This window comes from Stenella coeruleoalba, assembly GCF_951394435.1.
Source record: "Stenella coeruleoalba genome assembly, chromosome: 5".
Lineage (NCBI taxonomy): Eukaryota > Metazoa > Chordata > Mammalia > Artiodactyla > Delphinidae > Stenella > Stenella coeruleoalba.
In genome coordinates, this window is record NC_137150.1 from 16015802 (window position 1) to 16042133 (window position 26332).

Below are 26332 nucleotides of genomic sequence, written 5' to 3' on the forward strand. Positions count from 1 at the left end.
ATTACTCTGAATTATTTTTCAGGTAGATTGCCTATTTTCTCTTATTTCTTTGGTCTTATAGATTTTTTCCTGGCTCCTTCATCTGTGACTTTTTTTTTTTTTTTTGCTTTCTCTTTTTTTTTTTTATTTTTTTTTTTATGAGTGAGATTGTGTTCCTGTCTTACTGGTTGTTTGGCTTGAGGCTTCCAACACTGGCTGTTGGGTAGAGCTTGGTCTTGGTGCTGAGATGAGGACCTCCATGAGACCTCACTCTGATGAATATTCCCTGGGGTCTGAGGTTCTCTGTTAGTCCAGTGGTTTGGACTCAGAGCTCCCACCGCAGGAGCTTCAGCCTGACCCCCAGCTCATGAATCAAGATCCCACAAGCTGTGTGGGGTGGAAAAAAAAAAAAAAGAGAGAGAACAATAACGAAGTAAAAAATAAAATTAGACTAGGAATCTAACAGATATGTTGGAAAGAATTTAAAAATAAAAATATATATGAACCAACAAATGGAAGGTATAACAGTACCACAATAGTAAAAAAGAGGAGGAGGGAAAAGACAAAAAAAAAGCGGGGGGGGAAATGACCTTGGCTGTGGAGGGCAGGGCCTAAGCAAGGATGAGGTTTGGGTGGTGGGCAGGGCTTATGCTTAGTACCCACAGGGCTGGAAAAGGCTCTGGAGGCTGTTGGGGGGGGGGCGGTGAGGCTTAGGCTCAAGGAACAGACGGGGCTCAGGTGTGCCCCCAACCCTGGTCTCAGAGAGCAGGGTACTTCACCTGGGAGCCCAGCAAGCTCCCTAGGCCTGAGTGGGTGGGGAAAATGCCCCCAGCTCCTCTCCTGCTCTTCCCAGAAGGCCCCTCCCACCTGCCTCCCCTGATCTCCCCAGCCTCCCTCCTATGCCCCCAAGGACCCAAACGGCCTGGAGGGGGCTTTGGGGGAGTGATACCAGCCTGGGAGCTCAGCAGGCTCCCTGGGTCTGAGTGTGCAGGGCAATCACCCTCTGCCCTCTCCCGCTCCTCCTGGAGAGCCCCTCCCGCCTGCCTCTCCTGATCTCTCCAGCCTCAGGGTCACTGATCCTGTCTGACCTCCACTTCTCCTCCCCCCTCAGTCCCTCGATGTCCTACCAGTTCACTTGGACATTCCTCCAGTCTCCTTGGGCATCAGGGTCCTCCACCAGTGGCCAGCAGGTGCCCTTGTGGGGAGAAGCTAACTCGGCGTCTTCCCACACCACCATCTTGACTCTGCCCTGGTCATCTATTTTTAAATATAGCAGTGTGTCCATGTCAATCCCAAACTCCCAATGTATCCCTTCCCCAACCCTTTCCCCCTGGTAACCAGAAGTTCATTCTTTAAGTCTGTAAGTCTGTTTCTGTCCTGTAAATAAGTTCATTTGTATCATTTCTTTTTAGATTCCACATATAAACGATATTATATGATATTTGTCTTTCTCTGTCTGACTTACTTCACTTGGTATGATAATCTCCAAGTCCATCCATGTTGCTGCAAATGGCATTATTTCATTCTTTTTAATGGCTGAGTAATATTCCATTGTATATATGTACCACATCTTCTTTATTCATTCATCAGTCGATGGGCATTTAGGTTACTTCCACGTCTTGGCTATTGTAAACAGTGCTGCGATGAACATTGGGGTGCATGTGTCCTTTTGAACCATGTGTTTCTCTGGATATCTACCCAGGAGTGGAATTGCTGGATCGTATGGTAGCTCTATTTTTAGTTTCTTAAGGAACCTCCATACTGTTCTCCATAATGGCTGTACCAATTTACATTCCCACCAACAGTTTAGGAGGGTTCCCCTTTCTCCACACCCTCTCCAGCATTTATTGTTTGTAGATTTTTTGATGATGGCCATTCTGACCGGTGTGAGGTGATACCTCATTGCAGGTGTTTTTTGGGTTTTTTTTGACCACACCACGCAGCACGTGGGATCTTAGTTCCCCAACCAGGGATCAAACCCACACATCCTGCAGTGAAAGCTCAGAGTCTTAGCCACTGGACCACCAGGGAAGTCCCTCATTGTAGTTTTGATTTGCATTTCTCTAATAATTATCAATGTTGAGCATCTTTTCATGTGTCTCTTGGCCATCTATGCCTTCTTTGGAGAAATGTCTGTTTAGGTCTTCTGCCCATTTTTTGATTGGGTTGTTTGTTTTTTGGATATTGAGCCACATGAGCTATTTATAAATTTTGGAGACTAATCCCTTGTCAGTCGCATCATTTGCAAATATTTTCTCCCATTCTGTGGGTTGTCTTTTCATTTTGTTTGTGGTTTCATTTGCTATGCAAAAGCTTTTGAGTTTAATTAGGTCCCATTTGTTTATTTTTGTTTTTATTTCCATTACTCTGAGAGATGGATCAAAAAAGATATTGCTGCAATTTATATCAAAGAGTGTTCTGCCTATGTTTTCCTCTAAGAGTTGCATATTATCCAGTCTTACATCTAGGTCTTTAATCCATTTTGAGTTTATTTTTTTGTAAGGTGTTAAAGAATGTTCTAGTTTCATTTTTTTACATGTAGCTGTCCAGTTTTCCCAGCACCATTTATTGAAGAGACTGTCTTTTCTCCATTGTATAGTCTTACCTCCTTTGTCATAGATTAATTAATCATAGGTGCGTGAGTTTATTTCTGGGTTTTCTATCCTGTTCCATTGACCTTTTTTTCTGTTTTTATGCCAGTACCATACTGTTTTGATGACTGTAGCTTTGCAATATAATGGGAGGTCTTGATATGTGGAGTAGGCATGTCCAGATGGTACAGGGCTCCTGGCAGGGTAAGGCATCTCAGTCCAGTGGCAAAATCAGCAAAGTGTTAAGCAATTCAAAGGACAATACCTGGGACCAGTATTCATAGGCTTATTTCAGGGAGGTGCCTTAAAAGTGCCTTAATTTGCAGAGAGAAGACCAATGATAATCATTGTTTGGGAGTCACAGATTATAGAATACAAATATCTTTTTCCTGTTCTCACAGCTAGTGGTCATTTCCTCTACCCTGTTTTTGAGTGGTCATACACTTAAGACCATTCGTTAGTCATGGACCAAATGGCTAGAGCAAGGCAGGACTCAGAGAAAGCATCAAATCATTGTATAGTTTGTGAGTAGGGGGTCTGGTTTCCTGTGACTGCGATTTTAATTTTTTTTCCAGTTTCCCACTACTTCAGATTGTCGACATGATAAGAGAAATTAGAGGAGCTGCTCAAGGGTGGAGTGATAGACAACAACCAGGAGAGGGCATGCACTCCCCAGGAATGCCCAGAAATACTGAGCTAAAGAAACAGACATTCAGATATTTCATAAAACAGTGATCTCAGGAGGCCAGAAAACTTAGGGATACTTGGGATATGTGTGTGTGTGTGTGCACACGCGTGTGTGTGTATTTCCTCTGGGAGTATATTTTTTGAGATGTATCTCATGATGGCTGAATTGGTTGTCATTTACTTTTTTTTAATTGATACTATACACATACATTTTATTATGAAATACAGATAATAAAGAGATAACTTTATACTAAAAAGAACTTAATTCTATTTTTAGAAGCTTCTATTAATAATGCCAATATATATCCTAGACTTCCAGGATTTGTGTAAATGGAATATACCCACAAAGGCATTATTGCTTAAAACTAAACCCCCAAGGGATTTCTTCAAAAGTACACTGACAAGAATGTAACCTATGCCCATCTGTGAATGACACCAGTATTCCTAAATATGTTACCCAAAAAACAGTTCAGGGAAGTGTCAAAAAGTGAACCTCCAGCTCAGATCTCTCTTCTTCCAGCACTGATCCACACCTCGAAGATACACTTCCCCATGAGTCTTGATCACCTCTGATGGGCTGTGCAGTAACTAGGGCTTTGATTTAATGGCCAATCCCCCACTTCCACCTTGAGAGCCAACATCCTTCCTAGGAAGTGGCCACCTGTTTGTGCTTGCTTACATGAAGGTATTACATCTCCCCTCATCTCTCCCAACCCCCAGCCCAATGCTCCTGATCAGGACTTGGCTTTCTGATAGAAGATTGAAGCTGACAACGATAGAGAGCAGATGCTGGGCAGAACTGTCAGGCTCCTCTCCCTGGCTCCCCAAGCACACCTTATTTTCTACATCACTGCCTATGAAATGGGCACCTGTTTAAAATTCTTATTGGTTGATATTGAAACATCCCCTCTCAAAAGCATGGCAGTGCCACACAAAGACCTGTATGTGAATGTTCATGGCAACATTATTCATAAAAGCCCCGAACTGGAAGCAATCCAAATATCCATCGACTTGGTGAACATATTTTTTTAATTGGGGTATATATGCATGATAGCATACTACTCGGTAATAAAAAGAAAAAACTACTGAGACATGCCTCAAGGTGAATCACCCTCAAAGCATCACGCTAAGTGAAAGATGTCAGATACAAAGGGCTACATATTTTATGGTTGCATTTATTTGAAATGTCCAGACAAGGAAAGCGTATAGACAGAAAGCAGAAGAGTGGTTGCCCAGGGCTAGGGGTGGGAGTGATGATTGACTGTAAAGAGGTCCGAGGGCACTTTCTACAGTGATGGAGATGTTCTAAAAGTGGATTGTAGTGATGGTTACACAGCTCTATAAATTTACTAGAATCGTCAAATTGTGTAATTACAGTAGGTAAATTTTATGTTATATAAATTATACCTCAATAAAGCTGCTAAAAAAAATTAAAAAGATGACAGTGATCTCTCTAGAGTCTCTATGGAGTAGGTTCTCCTCCCCCACAACAGAGTTCACAGCATAATCCCCAGGTCACCTGAAGGCCTGAAGATTAAGGGAACATAGGAATGTCTAGTGGGTGGGAACCTGGGTGTGATTGTGTGCTCACCAAGGAATCCTTAAAAACATCTGACAAGTCCTTGGGCGTAGCAAGTATAAATCTCAGTCCACAAATTCTTGTGTTCAAGAATTATCACATCCCTTTTCTGCATAACCTGAATCGATTCCTATTTTCAACCTTCATCCACCTGGCTGGTAAAGCAATCATTGTCATTGTTTATTGAAATTCCTACTTCTTGTTCACACCCTTTAGTTAGGCCATGGGGCCAAAACATTGATGGTTGAGGTGTCATCTTGTCCTTGGTCATCAGTTTGCACACTACTAGGGCCCTAACTTCATGACCCCTTCAGACCAACCTTCCTCTGCTGTTTCAGCACGGCCCTCAGGCCCAAGAATCCTTGCTGAGATGGCCTGCGGCCCTGTCTAGGCTACAGGTTGCAAGTCATTGGCATGGAGGCTACATCTGGCCGGCAGATGTGCATTGTTTGGCCTACTCTATGTTTTAAAAACGTTTTAGCCAACTTTTAAAAGTCAGGGGAGTTCACTGTAAAAAAAAAAAAAAAAAAAAAGCACCATTTCTGGCTTCTCTGGAAAATCAGGAAAACTAGCAATTATGGACCACCTCACCACGTGGCAACAATCACAGACGTTGAGAAGGGGCTGCCTGTCCAAGGTTTGACACAGACCCATCCAACCTCAATGATCTCCCCAACACTGAGGTGGGGTGCCAGTTGACGTTTTTATAATATTCAGAAGATTTTTTTTGGTTTTGTACACCAGGCCCTTTTGCAACCATTTGTCTGACCTGCCTTTGCCGTAGCAGGTGTCTGAGATCCCTGCTGTGGCTGCCCCATGCAGCCACCCTCTTACTGCTTCCCCAGTAGACTGGACATACACTCTTCTGCTTCCCTCTCCCCTGCTGACGGTAATCTCTTGCTAGTCTGTGAAAGAACTTTCTCTCTCCATTCGTTTTAAAAGCTGTTTTCCTTTGACTAGCCTATTCATTTTTAGCTCTGGGGATTAGCCTTTTAAAAACCAAAACTAGGAAATGCATTTTTTTTTCAGGCAACATGAGTTTTTGTCATTCTATAGACCTCTCTTAAGATTAGGGGAGCAGAATCCAATATTCCTGCCTAAAAGGAGAAGGGAGAAGAGAAAATATTACGGAACAAGGGAGCATAGGTTAATATCTCAAAATATTAGCCCATAGGAGTAACTTTGTTTTCAGGTATCTAATTAAAACACATACTAGTTGAGTCAAACGACTCATCAATTTTTACAAACACATTCCATCTTTTACTTGAAGTCAAAATATAATCTGTTCAGTGAGTTATTATTCCCTTTGCTTGTAATATTGCTGGGCTGTTAATACTAGAGGAACGTGTAACTATGCAGTTAAATGCCAGGGCCTCCCTTGAATGGAAGGGATGCTTCAACTCAGACCTGGGTCAGGAACTAGCTCCCCTACAAACATAACCTAAGTCACTGGGTACCCTTTCCTGTCTCGGGTATGTGTGCTGGAGAGCAAACCCAGCATGGCAGAAGAGAACTCTGAGGAGGTCAGGAAGCCAGGCAGGGAAGGGCCATGCCTCAGTCAATGCTCAAGTCAAAGAGAACTGTAAGAAGCCAACGAAAGAAACTCCATTCCTGGGATTAACGATAAAAAAGCAGACGGCCTGTAGGCATTTATCCAAGCACACTGGAGGGGAGCAGAGGACTCCTCTGCAGGCTGCACTTGGAAAGAACTTTGAGCATTTACAGATGGGAAGGCTAAGGGCTCTGTGTAAACAGTTGTAAAGGCGCAGAAACAAAGAAGCTGCAACCCAGTACGGAATGTCATCAGGCCACACAAAAGGAATCCACTGGCCCAAGAGAGTGCAAAACAAGGATTCCAGGCAGAGTGGATACAATCACTTAGCCACTGACTAGGCTTATTACCAGATCTCAGGGGGCCAGGCCCTGGAAGTTATTGTTTAAAGCTCATTAAGTGATGCTAATAGTTCTTTTTCTTTCTTTATAGTTGATTTACAATGTTATATAAATTTCAGATGTACAACGCAGTGATTCACAATTTGTAAAGATTATACTCCATTTATAGTTATTATAAAATATTGGCTATATTCCCTGTGCTGTACAACATATCGTTTTAGCTTATTTATTTTATATATAGTAGTTTGTGCCTCTTAATCCCCTACCCCTATCTTGCTAAGAGCAATGATATTGAGAGGCAGTGTAAATTAATCACTCAACCAATCAATAGAAATGGCAGCATGCCCATTGCAATACCAAGACACGTTTTCCCTTTAGGTACTGAAGCTGAGTTGGAGGGAAGTGGCCAGCTATAAATCTCCTGTCGTTTATTACAAAAGTTGGGTTGGAGGTTGGGAGGCACAGCTAAACGGAAGACCTATTCTTTCTACCCCTGAAGAGATACCTCACTGCCCAAGGGGGAATATGTGTTCTTTCCAGCTCAGACATTAACTGGGAAGGCAGCCAATGACCAAGGACATAAAGAGATGATTGGATGGGATATAATCCCTACATAGTGTGTTAACTTTCCTTTACGTGTGTTTAGAAACCTTTGTTTTATTGAACAACTTAATCCCTGCTGGAGCACATAAATAAATCTCTGTAGACGGGGGAGGCCTATAGGTATGTATGTCCCAGAGACTCTATTAACATCCAGAAAAGCAGACTCTCCAGCAAGTGACGCCATATCTGTCCCCTTTGGACCCACCCTCACGATTGGTCCCTGGACAGAGAAACCTCACATGAGGCTGCCCATCCCTCTCTGTGCCCACCTGCTCTGTCACTTGCCAGGGCCAACTGAGCCTCAGGAGCAGCCCTGACTGAGCCCTTGTCCATCCTGGTCCACCTTTGGGGCTTTCTATTTTTTTCCTTGTTGTCTCCCTTCTATTTTTCCCACTTCTACCTTGGTTCCATAAACTATCTGGACTGGAATAAACTGTGCCCTTGCCTTTGTATGGGATGAAACCAGTTCGTGGCCAAGTACTGGCTCTGGCAGTTAGGATGGGACAAATCTAGACCATCTCATCCCCTATCCTTATGCCACTCTGCCCTCCCCTGTCTCACTTGTCCTCTGGTTCAAGTGCTCCCAGCACCGGCTCCTGGCATATGAACAGCATCTGGACATATGGTCAGTATCATGGTTCGTGGTGAAGGAATCACTGAGAGGCCAGGAGGCCAGTAAGGGAAAACAGAAAGCTTAGAAGAAGGTCAGCATGCAAACTTGACCCCTTAGGTGCATGGCAAGATTCCCAGTAACTAATGACTAGAAATTGGATGAAGAAATCATTGGAAAAGATACAGTCAAAACATAGCTCAGACAGAAGCATCATTTGGCTAACCAGAGCCACATTAATAATAGTTGGAAATTATTAGAATAATTTGATCAATGACTTTTGCTGCCACTTATACCATTTGTTATATAGTTTTTAAATATATATAATTTAGACATGTGCTGTCTAATATGGCAACCAGTAGCCCAATGTGGCTATTTAAGTTTAAGGTAATTAAAATTAACTAAAATTAAAAATTCACTTCCTCAGTTGCACTAGTCACGTTTCAAATGCTTGATAGCCACATATGGCTGGTGGCTACCATATTGAACAGCACAGGTATAGAATATTTCCAGCATCTCAAAAAATTCACTGTATTTTCATATATCAGGTTACCTCTCCCTCCATATCAAGTAAACAAGTGTATTGTATATTGCTTGTAGCTCTGGTCACTGTGAAATTTACCTTCACTGTGGAGGTAGCTGACACGGCAGTCTGGGCCACCTACTTACGCAATCTACTCATAACTTCTGTTCCTGTTTTGCAAATATTAATGTACTATTTCCACCTTACAAGAGATCGATGATACTCTTATGCACCTTATGACTCTGCAGATGGATAATATTCCATTTAGGGTAAGCAACTCAAGTTTCATAGTCACTTTTACCTCCATGATTAAGAGTCTTAACGCCTATTGACGTACATTAGTTTCTGAGGACCTGTTATTTTAAGCAGAGATGAACTCTAGATTCTGGGAGGTCTGTCTACACTGCCATTTGCCTATTGGAGCTTGCCAAAGATTCCCCATATCTACTGTCTATACCTCTAGCACCATCGGATCTGCAGGATGACACAGCCAAGTGGCAGAGAAGATTGCACACCAGCCTGAATCCGCTGCCATCGCCTCCAATCTGAGCTCTAATCAAAATTGTAAACTTTTCCCATAATCTGATAAACTGATTGGAGGTGGTACTCCCAAGCATGGAATAAGTTCCCTCAGAAAAACAGTGGGAGGGTGGTGGAGGAGGTATGAATTGGGAGCTTGGGGTTAGCAGATGCAAACTATTATACATGGAATGGATAAACAACAGAGTCCTACTGTATGGCACAGGAAACTATATTCAATATCCTGTAATAAACCATAATGAAAAAAATATGAAAAAGAATATATATATATATAAAACCGAATCACTTTGCTGTACAGCAGAAATTGACAGAACATTGTATATCAACTATACTTTAATAAAATAATTTAAAAACAAAAACAAAAAAATAGACCCAACCAAACACTATTTCTCTTTCTTAATGGGGGTCCAAGATGCAAAAATGCATTCTTTACATTAGAGAAGAATTTCCTGGAATGTCCCAGATCAGTGGCTCACTACAAAACTTTAAAATGTTTCAGGACCTCTGGTATATACGTATGTGACTAGAATATCTAGGGTAAATGCTGCTTCCTGCTTACCAAGTCTGTTTAGCATAATGGTATCAAAATAGTGGACCAATATAATATTTTAAGATAAGTCAAGACAACCAAGTTTCCTCCCAACTAAATTATGACATAGAGGAGAGTTAGCATGAAAACACTGAAGCAAAACAATGAAGGTATCCTGCCCTGCTGTTTGAAGTGATCTCTCTTGCATGCTTCCCTATTCAAGGGATGAAGAATCATGCATCGCCCAACAGCAACCAGAGAAGATGTTGATCTGCTCCAGCAAAGATACCACATCTGGCAAAGCTGCTGCAATTGGGCCACCATCTGATTAAATTTGTCCATTCCTCCCATAACAGTCTTTTTTCTAATAAACCAGGAGATTAATGTGAGGGTTCTATCAGTAGCTAAGTATTTATCCCAGTTATACATTTCAGAACGGGGAAATAACCACAAGTTGAGTTCACAGATTGATTGAACCTCCAGTGGAATGGACTTGAGCCCACTCTCCATTTACTGCCAGCCATCTGTAAGTCCTCATCCTGACCAGAGGACCATGATGACAATGACAGCCCATATCTAACATCCTTGAAGCATATAGCTATTCTTCTTTCTGGAGTGTACTATTACCCTGCAAAAACCAAGGGAACAGCACAAACTATTATAAGTAAGGCAAGTACCCTGTGGTACATAAGCTGAACCTGTATATTTTAGTAATTTGTTTCAAAGTTCTCTATATTCTGGGTTTTTTTAAATCTATCTCTCTGAAAATAACACAATGTCTTAACTAACATAGCTTTATTAAAATTTTAATATCTGTTAGAGCAGTTTTCTTCTTTGGAAATGTCTTGAGTCTTCTCGACCTTTTGCTCTTTCATTTAAGTTTCAAAATCAGCTTTTAAGTTCCATGAAAAACTCTATCATGATTTGAAATGGATTTGACTTCAAGAGAGCCATCATTTATGTAGGGGATAGCAGTGTAAGACTATTTGTAGCTACGGAATAGAGATTTCATGGGAGTGAGCGTGAATAAAAATTAAAGGGATTATCTGAGAATGTTTTCTGACACCTGGTATTTGTCCCGACAATGTTTTTACTGTTTCATAATAAACTTTAAACTCTTGTATATGCAGATCTTTTGAGAAGTCAGGTGGTAAAGGGAAGGAATGAGAAGAGAATATAGCTTGGAAATAAAGCTTTAAGTTTGAAGGAACATATTTTTGTTTTCTTTGCTATTGAGCTAGCAAAATTTGAAGATACTTACAGATAAAAGTAAAGAAACCAGCGGAAAGATGGAGAGTAAAGATTGAAGAGAAAAGATGATTGAGGAAGCAACAGTTCAGCAAATATAGAGCAGAATTCTGTGCATGTGTGTGTGTGTGTGTGTTTGCACATGTCTGCATACATGCACACAGAATTTCAAGAGTTCACAATATTAAAGAGGAAACTTTTTCCCAAATCATCACTTCCAAACAATCTCATTATGTGTAATTATTCTAATAGAATGGAGGGAAATCATTAGATCTGAGAGACTGAGGAACTGTAGGAACAAAGAATTATTGTAGGAAACATGACCCATTTTCAGAGTTTTTCTTAAAAAGGAAATGAAATATGACTTGACAATTAGTAAATTTGACTGTAAAGAGCATCCCAAGTTAATATTCCCAGCCAGTTTTATGACTTTTTATGTAATTCCATAAAAGCTACTTAAATTTCTCTGTATGCTATAATTTTACCCATCTTACTTAGGAGGAAAATTTCTCTATTTCATAATTCAAGGGGAACATTTTTTATAAATTAGAGATTGGGTTTCTTTTTAGGAAAAAATATTAAGAACTGAACAAAAAGTATTATAATAATAAATCACTTTCCCTTCCAATGCACACATCTTTTTTTGAAATTTAATAATATAATAATGAAAGCAAGTTTAAAATCAAATTATGTCATGGACATTCAACAAGCAAAAACATACTAAAAATTGAATGGTGCTTTTAGTTTTCTTGCCAGAAGAATATTCTCTTTCACAAGCATAGTCTTAGGAAGTTTGTGATCTACACTCAGTTGTTTTTTTTTTTTTTTTTTTTTTTGATGTTAGGGGTAGGAGTTTTTTATTAATTAATTAATTTATTTTTTCTGTGTTGGGTCTTCGTTTCTGTGCGAGGGCTTTCTCTAGTTGCGGCGAGCGGGGGCCACTCTTCATCGCGGTGTGCAGGCCTCTCACTATCGCAGCCTCTCTTGTGGCGGAGCACAGGCTCCAGACGCGCAGGCTCAGTAGTTGTGGCTCACGGGCCTAGTTGCTCTGCGGCATGTGGGATCTTCCCAGACCAGGGCTCGAACCTGTGTCCCCTGCATCGGCAGGCAGATTCTCAACCACTGTGCCACCGGGGAAGCCCTACACTCAGTTGTTTTAAAGTTACTGCTCATGATTTAATCTAATTTTAATGTGCTATATCTGAGAAAGTGTGCGTGTATAATTCCATGGCTTATAAAATTATTTTAATAATTAAAGTAAAAATGATTAAAGTGCAAATAGAAGAGGTTGTGATTTCTCTTACATTACTAAAAAAATTGCCAGTGAAAGTGGTATGAGTATTAGTAATTTTATTAGTGTTATACGTGACTACAGGGATAGCAATCCTTAATGCTATATCTCTTCAATCATCTTTGTCTTTAAGTGGCCACATGCGGTTCTTGCTTTTGTTCTATGTTGTGTTTTGGGGGTGTTTTACCCTCCCACTTACCCCCCCCCATACACACACATCTTAATAAATTTGTGGCTTTTGGAATAATTTATAAATAAGTTATAAATAACTTTTAATTAAAACAAAACTAGTTCCTTCAATGTATCCCAGATAGATAAAATCATCTTTCTTTAAGCCATTAGTGCTCTGCTTAGAAATTATGGTTCCAGAAGTATATGACAATGACGACTTGAGGGAGTAACAAACTGTAACACATACAGCAACTGGCTCACTCAGTGAGACAGTTCAGTGGTTGACTAAATCTCACAAATGTGTGAAAATGTGTGCTGATTCCTAGATTTTATTTTTTAATGTGTAAATAGGGAGTTTGAAATGCAGTGATTTGCCATAGTAAGTCTGAGGTCTTTCAGTGACAAAGTTCCGGAGCTGAAGTTAGTGTCACCAACTTTTAACTCAGCCTATTACATTCTAATGAACTGGTTGCATTTGTCTGGATTTAAATGGAATCATACATAGGACTTCCAGAATGGTGGCGTAAGGACCCTCTTCCCCGCAGAACAACCACAAATGATTAAAACTATATAAAAAAACAATGACTTAAAGTCTCTGGAAATTGTCCTAAGGAAATAGAGAAAATAGTAAAATTTTAATTCAAGAGAACTCACTCAATCTTTTTAAGAACAGTAGAGTCTGTGGTAATTGAGCCATAAACCTCTTCCTCCCACCCGCTCAGCTCAGCATCATGGAAACCACCCATGGTGGGTGTATTTAAGAACACAGATCTCCCTCTCCATCTTGCTCTCAGGCTATAGCTATGATATCTTCCCAGGAGGAGCATCCTCCAGCAATACTCATCCCCCCAGCTCCTTGTTCCAGAAACTCTATTCTAGGAAAGGGCAGTTAAGGGATCTGGGACTCCCTTCTTCCACCCAGAAGGGATGAAGAGTAGAAACACTACAGTAGGCCCCAGTCACTCTTGCCCCAGCTTGCTCATAGAGTGGAGGTTTCTAGCTGGGACAGTCAAGATGAGAAAACCAGAGACTATCAACCTCACCCAGCATTTCACTTGGATGACAGTGTTATCCCCATCTCCAATCCCCTAAAGTGGCACAGAGGTTTTACACAAGGGTAGTGAGACAGGCCATAAGAACAAATAGCTCCATAGCTCCGTAAATACAATATCCAGGGGCCCACATTGAATTGAATCAAACTGTGGAGAAATGTATGCCGCAGGGCGTTGTTGCAAACAGTAGAGCCATCAGCTGGCACTTAGTGAAGGTAACAGAGGGGCATTATCAACAGAGGCAAAAAACTTAACAGAGAGAGCAGGGAAAGAGATAAAGAAAGCCCTGATGAAACCACTGCCATCCTGAGTGACTGTGTGTCCACCCAAGGCTGAGCCCTGTGAAGAACCACATCAGAGGATATGCACTGCGGGATATAGATGTCTTTAAAATTGTCTATTTCAACACAAATGATGAGATATGTAAAGAAACAGGAAAGTATGACCTATATACAGAACAAAAAAAAAATACAGGCGAAAATGCTGCCTTTGAGAGGGCTCAGTGATCAAACTTCGCAGACAAAACTTCAAAGACCTATTATAAAATATTCAAAGAACTGAAAGAAACCATGCATAAAGAAGTAAAGGCAGATATAATGGCAATGTCTCATCAAATAGAGAATGTCAAAAAAAGAGATGCATACTGTACAAGAGAACTGAATAGAAATTCTGGAGATGAAAAGTAAGAAAACTCAAACAAAAAATTCACTAGAGAGACTCAACAGTAGATTTAAGCTGACCAAAGGGAAAATCAGTGAACTTGAAGATGATTCATATAGCGTATGTCATCTGAATACACAGAGAAAAAAACGAATGAAAAAATGAGCAGAGTCTCAGAGAACACAACATACCTAAACTTATGGAATGCAGTTGAAGCAGTGCTTAGAAACTTATAGCAGAAAATACTTTAAAAGAATAAATATCTTAACTTAATAATCTGACTTTTCACCTTAAGACACGCGAAAAACATGAGCACACTAGACCTAAAGCTAACAGAAGAGAGAGAATAGTAAAAATTAGAATGGAGATTAAAGAAATAGGAGATAGAAAAACAATAGAGAAAATCAACTGAACGAAAAGTTGTGATGACCACAAAATTGACAAATCTTTAGGTAGATTAACTGGGAGAAAAGAGAAAAGACCCGAATGAAGGAGGGAACATCACTACTGACCTTACGGAAATGAAAAGGATTTTAAAGGAATAATATTAGCAATTGTATATAAGCACATTAGATAATTTAGATTAAATTAACAAACTCCTAGAAAGAAAGAAACAGCCAAAACTGACGAAGAAATAGATGTGAATAGACCTATAGTAAGTAAAAAGAATAAATTAGTTAATTTAAAACTTCCCACAAAGAAAAGTCCAGTGCCAGATGGATTCACTGGTACATTCTACAAAATGTTTGAATAAAAATAAGCACTCATTCTTCATACTCTTTCAAAAAATAGAAGATAATAATTCTTGACTCATTTTATGAAGGCAGTATTACCATTATGTCAAAATGAGACAAAGGCATGACAAAAAAGCAGAGACCAATATCTCTTATGAATATAAATACAAAGATCTTCAACAAGATATAGCAAACTGACATGACAGTAATATATAAAAGGGATTATACACCATAACCAAGTGGAATTTATTTCAGGAATGCAAAGTTGGTTTAACATACAAAAATTATTTACAGGGCTTCCCTGGTGGCGCAGTGCTTGGGAGTCCACCTGCCGATGCAGGGAACGCGGGTTCGTGCCCCGGTCTGGGAGTATCCCACATGCCACGGAGCGGCTGGGCCCGTGGGCCATGGCCGCTGGGCCTGCGCGTATGGAGCCTGTGCTCCACGGCGGGAGAGGCCACAGCAGTGAGAGGCCCGCGTACCACAAAAAAAAAAAAAAAATTATTTACAGTAATACATTATATCAATAAATTGAAGGATAAAAAGTATATGATTATTTCAGACACAGAAAAAGCATCTTCATGTTAAAAACTTAATAAAATAGGAATAAAAAGAAATTCCTCAACCTGAAAGGTAACTTCTGTAAAAAAAAAACCCTACAGCTACCATTATACTTAATGGTGAAAGACCAAATGCTTTTCCCCTAAGATCAGAAATGAGATGAGGATGTCTACTCTCACCTCATCTACTCAACATTATACTGGAGGTTCTAGCTAGGACATTTAGGCAAGAAAAATAAATAAGGCATTCACATTGGAAAGAAAGGATCAAAACTATTTCTATTTTCAAATGCCATTATCTTGTATAGAAATATATTAAAGCTAAAATCCACTAAAAACTATTAGAATATTAGTATTAGTGAATGAGTTAATATATTATATAATCACTATCAGATCAGATCAGAAGATCAACATACAAAAATCAACTGCATTTCTGTGTACTAAAACTGAACATTTCAAAAATAAAATTAATAAAAGAATTCAATTTCCACTAGAATCAAAAATAATAGAATACGTAGATGTAAACTGAACAAAACACGTAATACTTTACACTGAAAACTACAAAAATTAATGCAAAGAATTAGAGGATCTAAATAAATGAAAAGCTATTTCACGTTTATAGATTTAGGAGACTTAATGTTGTTAAAATGGTAATATTTCCCAAGTTAATAGACAGATTCAACACCATTCCTATCAAAATACCTGTATTCTGTTTTTGCAGAAATTGATAAACTCATCCTAAAATTCATTGAAATCCAAGAGACCCACAATAGCCAAAACATTCCTAAAGAAGAGAACAAAGGTGCAGGACTCAGACTTCCCAATTTCAAAGCTTAGTTCACTAATCAAGATAGTGTGCTATTGATGTGAGGATAGACAGATCAAGGGAATAGAACTGAGAGTCCAAAAAATAGACCCTCACATTTATGATCAATTGATTTTTGACAAGGGGACCAAGACAATTTAATGGAGAAAGAATAGTCTTTTTCACATATGATGTTGAGACACTGGGTATCCACATGCAGAATTAAGCGGTACCCTTTCCTTATACCACACACGAAAAATTATTCCCAGAAGATAGACATCACTGTCAGAGATAAAACTGTAAAACTTATAGAAGACAACACAAGAGGAAACTTCATGATCTGACTAGGCAAAGACCTCTTAGATATGCCACCTAAACCATAAGCAACAAAAGGAAAAATAAGTTTCATGTCATCAAATTTAAAGTATTTGTTTCAAATGACAGCATCAAGAAAGTGAAAAGACAACACAAAATAGAAGAATACAAATTATATGCCAATAAAACAGCTTAAAAAATAAGGAAAAAGAGGATCATGATCTAGGTGCTGTGGAACATTTTGCATGGGATCTCAGATCCTTCTTTTGTGTCAAGATATAGTCCTACTTTCCCCACATATTCCCTCTTTTACTTCACCTCTCTCCATGTGTAGAGTAGGAGAGAAATAATGAAACAGAAAAAATCAAGAGCAGTTGCTTTTCTAGTAAACTTTGGGAATATTTGTTTAGATCTTGTGAAAAATTAGAAGATCACTAACTCAGAATTCTACTAAGCTTGAAAGGAAAGCCTAAGTATGTGGCCTACTTATCATACACATCAACTTTACCTACATGATTACTCTTCAATGATTCTATAAGATTAACAGAAAATATATGTAAAAATATACATATTAAAATATATCAGATTTTAAAAATCAATAATCCCACCTATTAGTTCCTCAAAGAAAAAGTGCAGGGTATTTCTTAGAGCAGCACTAGATAGATTGTAGGTAATTAAGTTATACCTTGAAAAATATTGCCTCCAGATGGTAAATTAACTCAGTTTTTCTAATTAATATTTTAATAAATTACTCACCTTGGAGTTCTAAGAGTATAGGCTTTAAGCAGATTTCAAACTTAAACTATCCCTTAAATTCTTTTACCAGGATTACTAATATTTCCTAAAGAACTATTTATTTTCTAACTTGTTCATTTTCATTACTTAATATGCTGCTGGGAATACTTTGTCTTGGGCCATGTCTAGACATCCAGATGGTTTTGATAAATTCCCTTGAAAAAGAGGCTGAGTTCAGTGAAATGGCTAATCATTTTTTTTAAACTAAGCATATTTTCTTCTAAAGAATGCCACAAAATCATCTTGACTGAATTATTCACCTTTCAACTGATTATTCTGGCCACAGGTCAATCAGAAACATCATGTTCTATGATGCAAGCTTAATATTTAGCACAGAGATACTTAACAGAGACATGATTCTTTAGTGGGAGCAGGGAGGGTCCAGGGTGGTGGAAAGGAGGCTTGCTTTTAATGACCAGCCAGTTAAATACTGCCAAATAAATACATCCATCATTTTCACAAGCAAAATCATATCCAAAATCTAAGCAGCATTTTATTTCTAAGGGAAATAGATGTTGTTGAGGAAGCCAACTAAGAATCACTCTTTGAACTATACACTGAAAACTATCTTTAAATCAGTTCCAATAATAGACATGTTCATCAGAGGTGCAGCTTTCTCAGGTGGCAGAATGTAATGTTTTATTTGCTGCAGCCAAAAGAAAGAGGCTAGAACATGACGAGACTCACTGCACACCTCTTGGCAGGTACACAAATGATTATCTCTTGTTTCCTCTGTCAGACATATCCTGGATTCTAAATGGAGGAAGGATGTGCATTATTCACTCATTATGATTCTAGAGCCCAAGATCTTGATTGTTCCTTCATTCATTTATTCAACAAATGTGAGAATAAATATTTGTTATGTGTCTACCATGTGGCAGCTCTAAAAGAGGTGAACAATATATAGAAGCCTTATATAATTCTCAGAGTGATTCTATGACATAGAAGCCAACGCCCAATTAAATTATGTAATTTATCCAAAGCCGCACACTCTCCCAAGTGGAAGATCCAGGATGGAACAGTTCCCTCAGACCATAAGAACGTTTGTTTTTTACTTTGCTGGTTTATTTCTTTAAAGATATTCCTTTAATTTTTAACTACAACGTATTTTATATATTTTAAAAAGAATAAAAATAGCTCAGCATTCAACAACCAGATTTAAGGGAAATTAACACTTCACAGCATTTGCTTCAGGTCTTAAAAAAAAAAAAGAAAAGAAAAGGAATTAAGTGTTACAGATCCAGCTGTAACACTAACTCCATCCTTTCCCCTTCCTGATTTCCTAGAGTATCCACTGCGCTGAAGACGCTTTACGTCATTCCCATGCATGTTATGTTAGCCAGTGTCTATGTATTTCTACATAGTAATGTTGTTTTATGTGTTTAAGTTTACATAAATGGTATCACTTTATGAATCTGCAACTTTTTTCATTTTATATGATATCTATCAGATGTCCATTTTGATATATGAATATATGATTATTTCTTTCTTTAACCAATAAATTATATTAACATGCATTTTTAAATGTCCAAGTGCCTATGTTTTTGCTAATGATTTCTAATTTTATTATTTACGTCTGTTGAGAGTTTCTTTGTGGCCAAAGCACGTTCATTTTTAAAGAGATTTCTTGTACTTGAAAATAACATAAAACTGTCTAATTGTTTTATACGCATTCCGTGTATGGCTATTATGTCAAGCTTATAAATTGCTTTGTTTAAATACTCTATATTGACACTAATTTTTGTTTGCTCAAGCAACTACTGTTTTAAAATATTAAGTAGAATTACAAATCTTTCTCTGTGATTGCATATCTATAAATTTCTATTTATATTTTTTACTTCATATATATTAGTATGTGTTTTACCAAAATCATATCTTCCTTTTATCATGTAATGCCCTCTTCTCCATAATAATGTATTTAACTTAAAATCTATTTTGTTTGATAATCATCTTTCTGAACACCATTATAGTATGTCTCTTATAAACAAGGTATAGCTGATTTTGTAGTTTAAACAAATTGAGAATTTTTCTCTTTTACCTTGTGTGTGTGTATTGATTGTAGTTTCTGATGGTAGATATATTACTATCATATTATTGTGTACCGTTAGCAATGCTTTTCCTTTTCTAATTATTTTTTCCTCGATTCTATTAGATTGATGTGTCCTTAGTTCTATTTTTAAAGTTTTTTAAAATATGCATATTTGACAAGCTCTAAATTAAATCAACAATTCTACACAGCTACTGACTAACAATGAGTACTTTTTTTTTTTTTTTTTTGTGCTACGCGGGCCTCTCACCGTTGTGGCCTCTCCCGTTGCGGAGCACAGGCTCCGGACGCGCAGGCTCAGTGGCCATGGCTCACGGGCCTAGCCGCTCTGCGGCGTGTGGGATCTTCCCAGACCGGGGCACGAACCCGTGTCCCCTGCATCGGCAGGCGGCCTCTCAACCACTGCACCACCAGGAAAGCCCACAATGAGTACTTTTAATTGCTTTACATCAGTTGCTCAGAAAAAAAAATGTAGTTTCTCCAGTTACTAATACATAGAAAAAAATTTCCTGTAGCTAATCATAAAGCAGCTGCCATATGATATGGTAAACTTTAAAATCAAAAACATCCCTGTAAATATCTCTGAGTTGTTACTTGATTATCCTTGTGTGAAGTTAATGTGGCATGTGTGTTCATGTGATTTGAACCAAGATAAATTTAGGACTCAGAGGAATAGCTCAATTGTTCTCATGATGGAATTTTTGCTAAATTCGAAGATGTTCAAGTTTCACATTGTAAAAACTTCAAAATCATATTTATAAAGTTGACAAACAGCATTGGAAAGTTTGAGTTTTATTAATAAAAACAAATAAGACACACTCCTCAATAAAAGAAAGCCAAGTTTTATTTTTTCAGAAATAATTTTCTGCTATTTTCATACTAATACATAGACGAATGTGTGATTAGGGTTCCTAACTTTTATTCTATTGAGCAACGTTTCACAGCAGTTAAAAACAAAGGAATCTCACTTTAACATCTATCTATTGTATCTATCATCTATCGATCTACCTTCCTATGTACCTATCATCTATTTGTATATGGCAGAAGACTACGTAGAGGAAAAATAGAGAAGTGATTTTAAAATTTAAAAATATAAAAAATAATTTAAAATTCTAATAAAAATATTAGAATCTGTGTGAAAAGGCTAAAACAATGTTAAGAGGAAAATTCATCGCTTTAAATAATATAATACATATCAGGAAACAATTAGATTAATTTAGTTACAACTTCAATATTATTAAAATTGTTCCCGAGCACAGAAAAGGAATGAAAACTTCTAGATTCTTTAGTGAAAGCCATTGGAACATTTATTTCACCTCACCCCCCAAATAGTACTAAAAATGGAAAAGTACAGACCAATCTCAAATATTAAATATATATAATATAATATTTATATTATATTAGCCTTATCATACCATTGGGAACACAAATGATGGGGAGGAGAAAAATGTTGAAACCACACTGGCTCTTAATTTCCTCTATCTGGAAGGATACATATCACTTTTTACAGTTCCTTCGTTAAAGAACTGCTCACAAGAACACACCCCAGCTGAAGAAGCATGTGGGAAATGAACAGAAAAATGGGTATTTGATGAACATTAATGATATCTCCTACAGATATATTCTTGGTTTAAAACATAAAACAATAAATTGGAATGCCTTTCCAGCTTGCTGTATATCAGATATATAACTCTCAGAAGTCAGTGTTGACTTATGTGAGGTAAATGGCAATGTCTTCCTCTCATGAGCATACTTCTGAGCATTTAAACATACTCAAGTTTCTACCTTTAAAAAAATTAAAATCTCTCTTTCCAACCGCATAATTCTCCAGTTATTATTACACCTAAGCCAGTGGCACATAATTAGCTAAGACTAATTATAGCAACATGTAGTCTAATTATAGACTAACTCATAGCAACTAATGGGAAGCCTTGGCTATTATGTGAGTTGTCAGTTGTACATGATTTAAATAAATATCTTATACCCATTTGATAAATAAACAAACCAAGGCTTATAAGATTAATTGATAACCCAGTTAGGGTTATAGAACCAAAACATGGAGGTCTTTTGACTCTAAATCCTAGTCTTTTACCATCAACATAGTATAGTAGGTAAACGATCTCTCCATGCTGTTAACATTGTCTTCAGATTTTCCCCCTTCACTTGGGTTCCCCTAGGAGTTCAGGGCCAGAGAGGGAAGGCACTTCCTTCCTCACTTTCCCTACCCTGCAATGCCCCACAGTCAGGACTAGCTTTCTTCTCTGACTACTCATCAAAATTTTCTGTCCCAAGTTTCTCTTCCAAAGAGAACTGATGTCAGCAAGATGAAAAAAGCACAATATAGTCAGTCATCTTAAAGAGTAACTTTGGGAAAACAATGACTTGACATTCTTACACAGTAGAATTTGACAATATGACAGTGCAATAATTTGAGAAACCTACACATTCCACTAGGTAGGCAACTTTCTGTGCTGTCTCGTTAGAGGGCATATCTTGAATATTAATGATTATCACATCCCCATTAAATCATTATACTGACTGATTACCTAACTTTGGTATTATGGTAATTCATCCTAAATTATACAATAAACCTTAGTTTTAACTAAATACTTTAGATATATTTCCCAAGAGAAAATGAAATTCATGGAATATTTAAACACATGAACAAAAAATAATTACAAAGCCATTATCAAGTATTCAGATTTTATTTCATAGTAAACTCAAAGCGTATTTAGTAGATTTTTTCCAATGTAATTTAAAAACCTAGTTAAAGTCATAAAAAATAATTTTCTCATGTTATATTATGCTTTTGTTTTAATAGAAGTAGCACCATGAAAAAGTTCATCAGAACTGTTTAATGTCAAGTATTAAAATAAGGCATAAGGCTTTTCCAAGTCCAGTAATTATAGAAAAGTGCATTATTTATATTAATAGATGTTTCCATACTTCTCATTACCAAATTTGTTATTTTAAAGTCATTTGCGTTTTAAACTGATAGCATTTTTATGTAGTCCAATGTGCTGTAAAAGTTGCAGATGCCTATTAAAGAAATAAGCACCGATTGCAGTTTGCATTGTTACCATTAGGTGGCAATAGTTGTTTCTCTGTAATTTACAAAAGAATTTAAAGTTACTTTAACATTTTTATTTCTGGGGTGCACCAGTTCACTTCAAAAGTCCTTCTGCTTTAATGGCAACCTATGAAAAGAAAAGTGTTAAACAGTTGATCCAAAATAAGACCAACTGTGTTAGGGTTTTTAGAAACCCCAAATCAATGAAAACATTATGGTATGCTTGATTTTCTCCATATATATAAAATAAAAACAGTTAAGTAAAATGTACATGTACATAGATAGTAAAACTTTTTTCTATATTTTTTGTTTTCAAAATTCTGGATAAATCCTTTGAAGCTAAATCAACCTCAGTCTCAATCTCTCTCTCTCCAAATCTCTCTTGCTCTCACTCTCCCCTATTTATTTATCTACTTATTGGTTTGTGTGGTTAGTGCCCCTCTTTGTGCATGCCCAGAGCACATGCTCAGTCTGGCAACTGGGTAACACTGCTCAACTCAAAAATACTATGTAAGAACAATCCAAATTTATAATTTAAAGCTTACCACAGTTTAAAATTTTCTGATTGTTAATGTTAATTTTTCACTAATAGGTTATTTTTTCTCAAAGCAAAGTGCATGTGTACACACACACACGGAGAATTTCTTACTCCTTTTTAAACAGTAACTGCAAGAAAAATTTTATAGTTTTCTATTATAGTTAGAAAGATTTATTTAGATTCACTGTGACTATATCAGAAACTCAAGCACACTTATTATATTCAATATAGAACAGAATTACGAACATTACTAATTAGTATTGTTAATACTAATAACATAGATAAGCTCCTTGTCTGCTGTAAGGAAAACTTATGATCTCAGACTCTAGTGGAAACTTGAGCTCTTATTCTGGCGGACAGAGACCACGTCAATCTTGTTCACCATTGTGTCTCCTGTGGTTAGCATGGTGCCTGGCACAGACAGAGCAGCCCTTCAGTAAATGTTTGTGGACAATCTAAGTGGGAATTTCTCAGGCTTTTAGTTTTGATGACAGTGTAGCATTTAGAGAATATAGTCTTTGAACTGGAATGGGTAACCAACAAGGACCCACTGCATAGCACAGGGAACTCTACTCAATACTCTATAATGACCTATATGGGAAAAGAATCTAAGAGTGGATATATTTGTATGTATAACTGATTCACTTTGCTGCGCAGCAGAAACTAACACAACATTGTAAATCAACTATATTCCAATAAAAATTAATTTTAAAAAATAAATAAATAAAAGATTTTTGACTTAAAAAAATAATAATAAGGGAAGAGGGCAAGGGAGCCCCTAGGGAAAAGGGAATCAGAGAGAGGCTTACATGTCTCCGTGATGTCACTCAGCCTCAAAGTCGGTAGCCTCTGGGTCAGAGACTTCCAAGGGGCAACAAGGTTTTCGTTCTTCTATAGCCCCAGGGGTTTGTCTTATCTATAACTGGCAGATAAATCAGTGCAGTCCCACAGTGCAGTTTAGAAGGCAACCAGTCTCTAAATGGCTATAAATATCGTTACTTGGGCTATGTTTAAAGCAATTGGATGTGTAAAAACTTGAGTCTGGCGCTGGCAAAGTTTGAGCTAATGACCCTAGCCTGCTGGGAAGAAGTAACACCATTAGGAGCCGGTATCGGGGGCCATCTTAACTCATTTATAGAACACACATGGATGGATTTACACACACATCCAAGATGCAAATTGTCCTCCTGATATCCTGTTCTGGTTAGTTTTCGTTTGTTGCCTGGATTTATTCTCCACCCTTTTCGGCCATCCTTTGTCCCGAAGAAGGTGACCACTATAGAGAGTGTGCCCCAGGCTTCCTCGTTCTCTGGTTTATATTTGGCACTAGCAGAAGGTTAAGGGTGGGAGGAAAGAAAGATTGGGATATAGCGTCTTTTTGCTCCTTATTGCCGCACTGTTTCTGGCATGGGCTGCTTTCTACAGTTAGAGCTGTTGTCCTTGCCTTGCCTCCATGATAGCTCCACCCCCTTTACCCTTCCAGTGGGACCCAGCAGCAGGGGTGCTAGTCCCTCAGTGCCTCACTATCCTCTGTCCAGTACCTTAAATCAACGGTCCCCAACCTTTTTGGCACGAGGGACCAATTTCGTGGAAGACAATTTTTCCACGGATTGGGAGGGGGGATGGTTCAGGCGGTAATGTGAGCGCTGGGGAGCGGCAGATGAAGCTTCGCTCGCTGGCCGGTCGCTCACCTTCTGCTGGGCGGCCACTTCCTAACAGGCCACAGACCGGTATCGGTCCACAGCCCGGGGGTTGGGGACCCCTGCCTTAAATCGGCACATCTCTACTCGTGGTCCTTTCATCTCACAGCTCGAGCTCCAGTTATCAAATCAGACCAAATAATATCTCTGTTATTGGTGGGCAAATATTTTTCTACTTAGCATTGCAAGCCATATATATGGGTTTAAGATTTTACAAAAATGTTTAAATAGTTATGTTCATATGGCTCAAAAAAATCAAAAAACTATAAAAGATAAATCAAAAAACTATAAAAGATAACAACAACAAAAAAAAGTTTCTTTCTTTCCAACCCAGTCCTTTATCTAGCCAGAACCTCCTTGCCTTCCACATAGAGATCTCTACTCTTAGATTCTATAGATCTTTCCAGAGTTATGCATATTCAATAAGGTAGAAATATAGATTTTTATTTTTTCTTATTTTATACAAAATATATATTATACCTACTCTTCTGACATATTTTCCCCACTATATAATTCCTAGGATTTGTTTTTAACAGGTACATAGTTCTCCACCATAAAAGTAAGCCATAATTTATTTAGCCATTCCCTATTGATGGATTTTTTTAGTTGATTCTAACCATTTGCTATTATGCAAAAATGTTACTATGAATAGATTTGAACCTATAGCATTGAGCATATATATACAAGTAAATCTATAGACTAAATCACAAAAGTCAAATTGCTGGGTCAAAAGCTATATGCATTTGCAATTTTGATAAATGTCAAATTGTCTAAAGGTCACACTAATTCACACTCATTTCAGCAATGAAGAGTGATTGCTTCCCTACGGATTTGCCGAAGGAGAATGTTGTCAAACTCCCTTCTCCTGTGGATCTCTCCAGCATCATCTCAAACTCCAGACGGTGGGGCAAGAGGTTTACACACAATCGTAGGTAGCAAGCAAAAAAGCAGTCAAGGTAAAAAAAATATATAATTAGCTTTAATTTAATAAGCTCACTTAAATATTTGATACAGAAAAGAAGTTATAAATCACCCTTTTAATTGATTCCCACTACGTTGTCTTGATATTCTGCTTAATATTACATCCTTAGTCCCCCCCAAATATTTCATTTTCTTACCGTCCAAAGAGTGACAGCCAGTGAGGCAGAATTTTTTTTAAGTACCTTTTCCTTTTTTGATGAGTAAGACAAGCTCAAAGGGACATAACAAACTTATGAGTCCTTGGGGAAAACATGTAGCAGTCTCTTTCCTTGCCTATCTCTCAAAGAGATTAGTCACAAAACAAATTTATTTCTCTAGCTCGGAGCTGAAATATCTGGCTAGTGTTGCTGGTGGTCCCATGAGAGTTGTTGCAAAACATGAATAGAGGAAGAACAATTCCTTCCCTCTTCTAATGTGTTCACTGATTAACTTCCTGGTTATGATTATAATGTTAGTGAAACATACTAAATTTGTCCCTACCATGATCTCTAGACTGGCCAGCATTAATATAGCAAACTATTAAAAAGACTGTGTTAATATGAGGCAGAAGAGCACTGGTAAATATTTACAACATACTCTGCAGGGCCCACATTTTAGTATATGTCAACTTCCAACGTTTATATATTTCTTCCATGACGAGTTTTAAGCTACCAATGTAACATCACAAAATACAGAACTGGGAAGAGAGGCACAGTAGCTCACCATTATATAGGCGTCCATTATATATTATTTCTACCTGTGATATTGTGATTTATAATAAAAAATACACATTTGGTCTTCTTCAGTTTCTGCCACAGAGCTCCTAAAACCCTTGGAATTTCATAATGGCTG

General features: G+C 37.8%; 1 long non-coding RNA gene across 1 annotated transcript in view; it reads left to right on the plus strand.

Moving 5' to 3' along the window:
* The window catches only part of LOC307187350, a 73644-nt gene extending 48066 nt beyond the window's left edge, over window positions 1-25578 (plus strand). The window contains exon 4 of the long non-coding RNA XR_013828589.1: window positions 25323-25578. This is a non-coding gene — a long non-coding RNA (uncharacterized lncRNA). The remainder of the gene's footprint in view (window positions 1-25322) is intronic.
* Window positions 25579-26332: the final 754 nt, after the last annotated feature.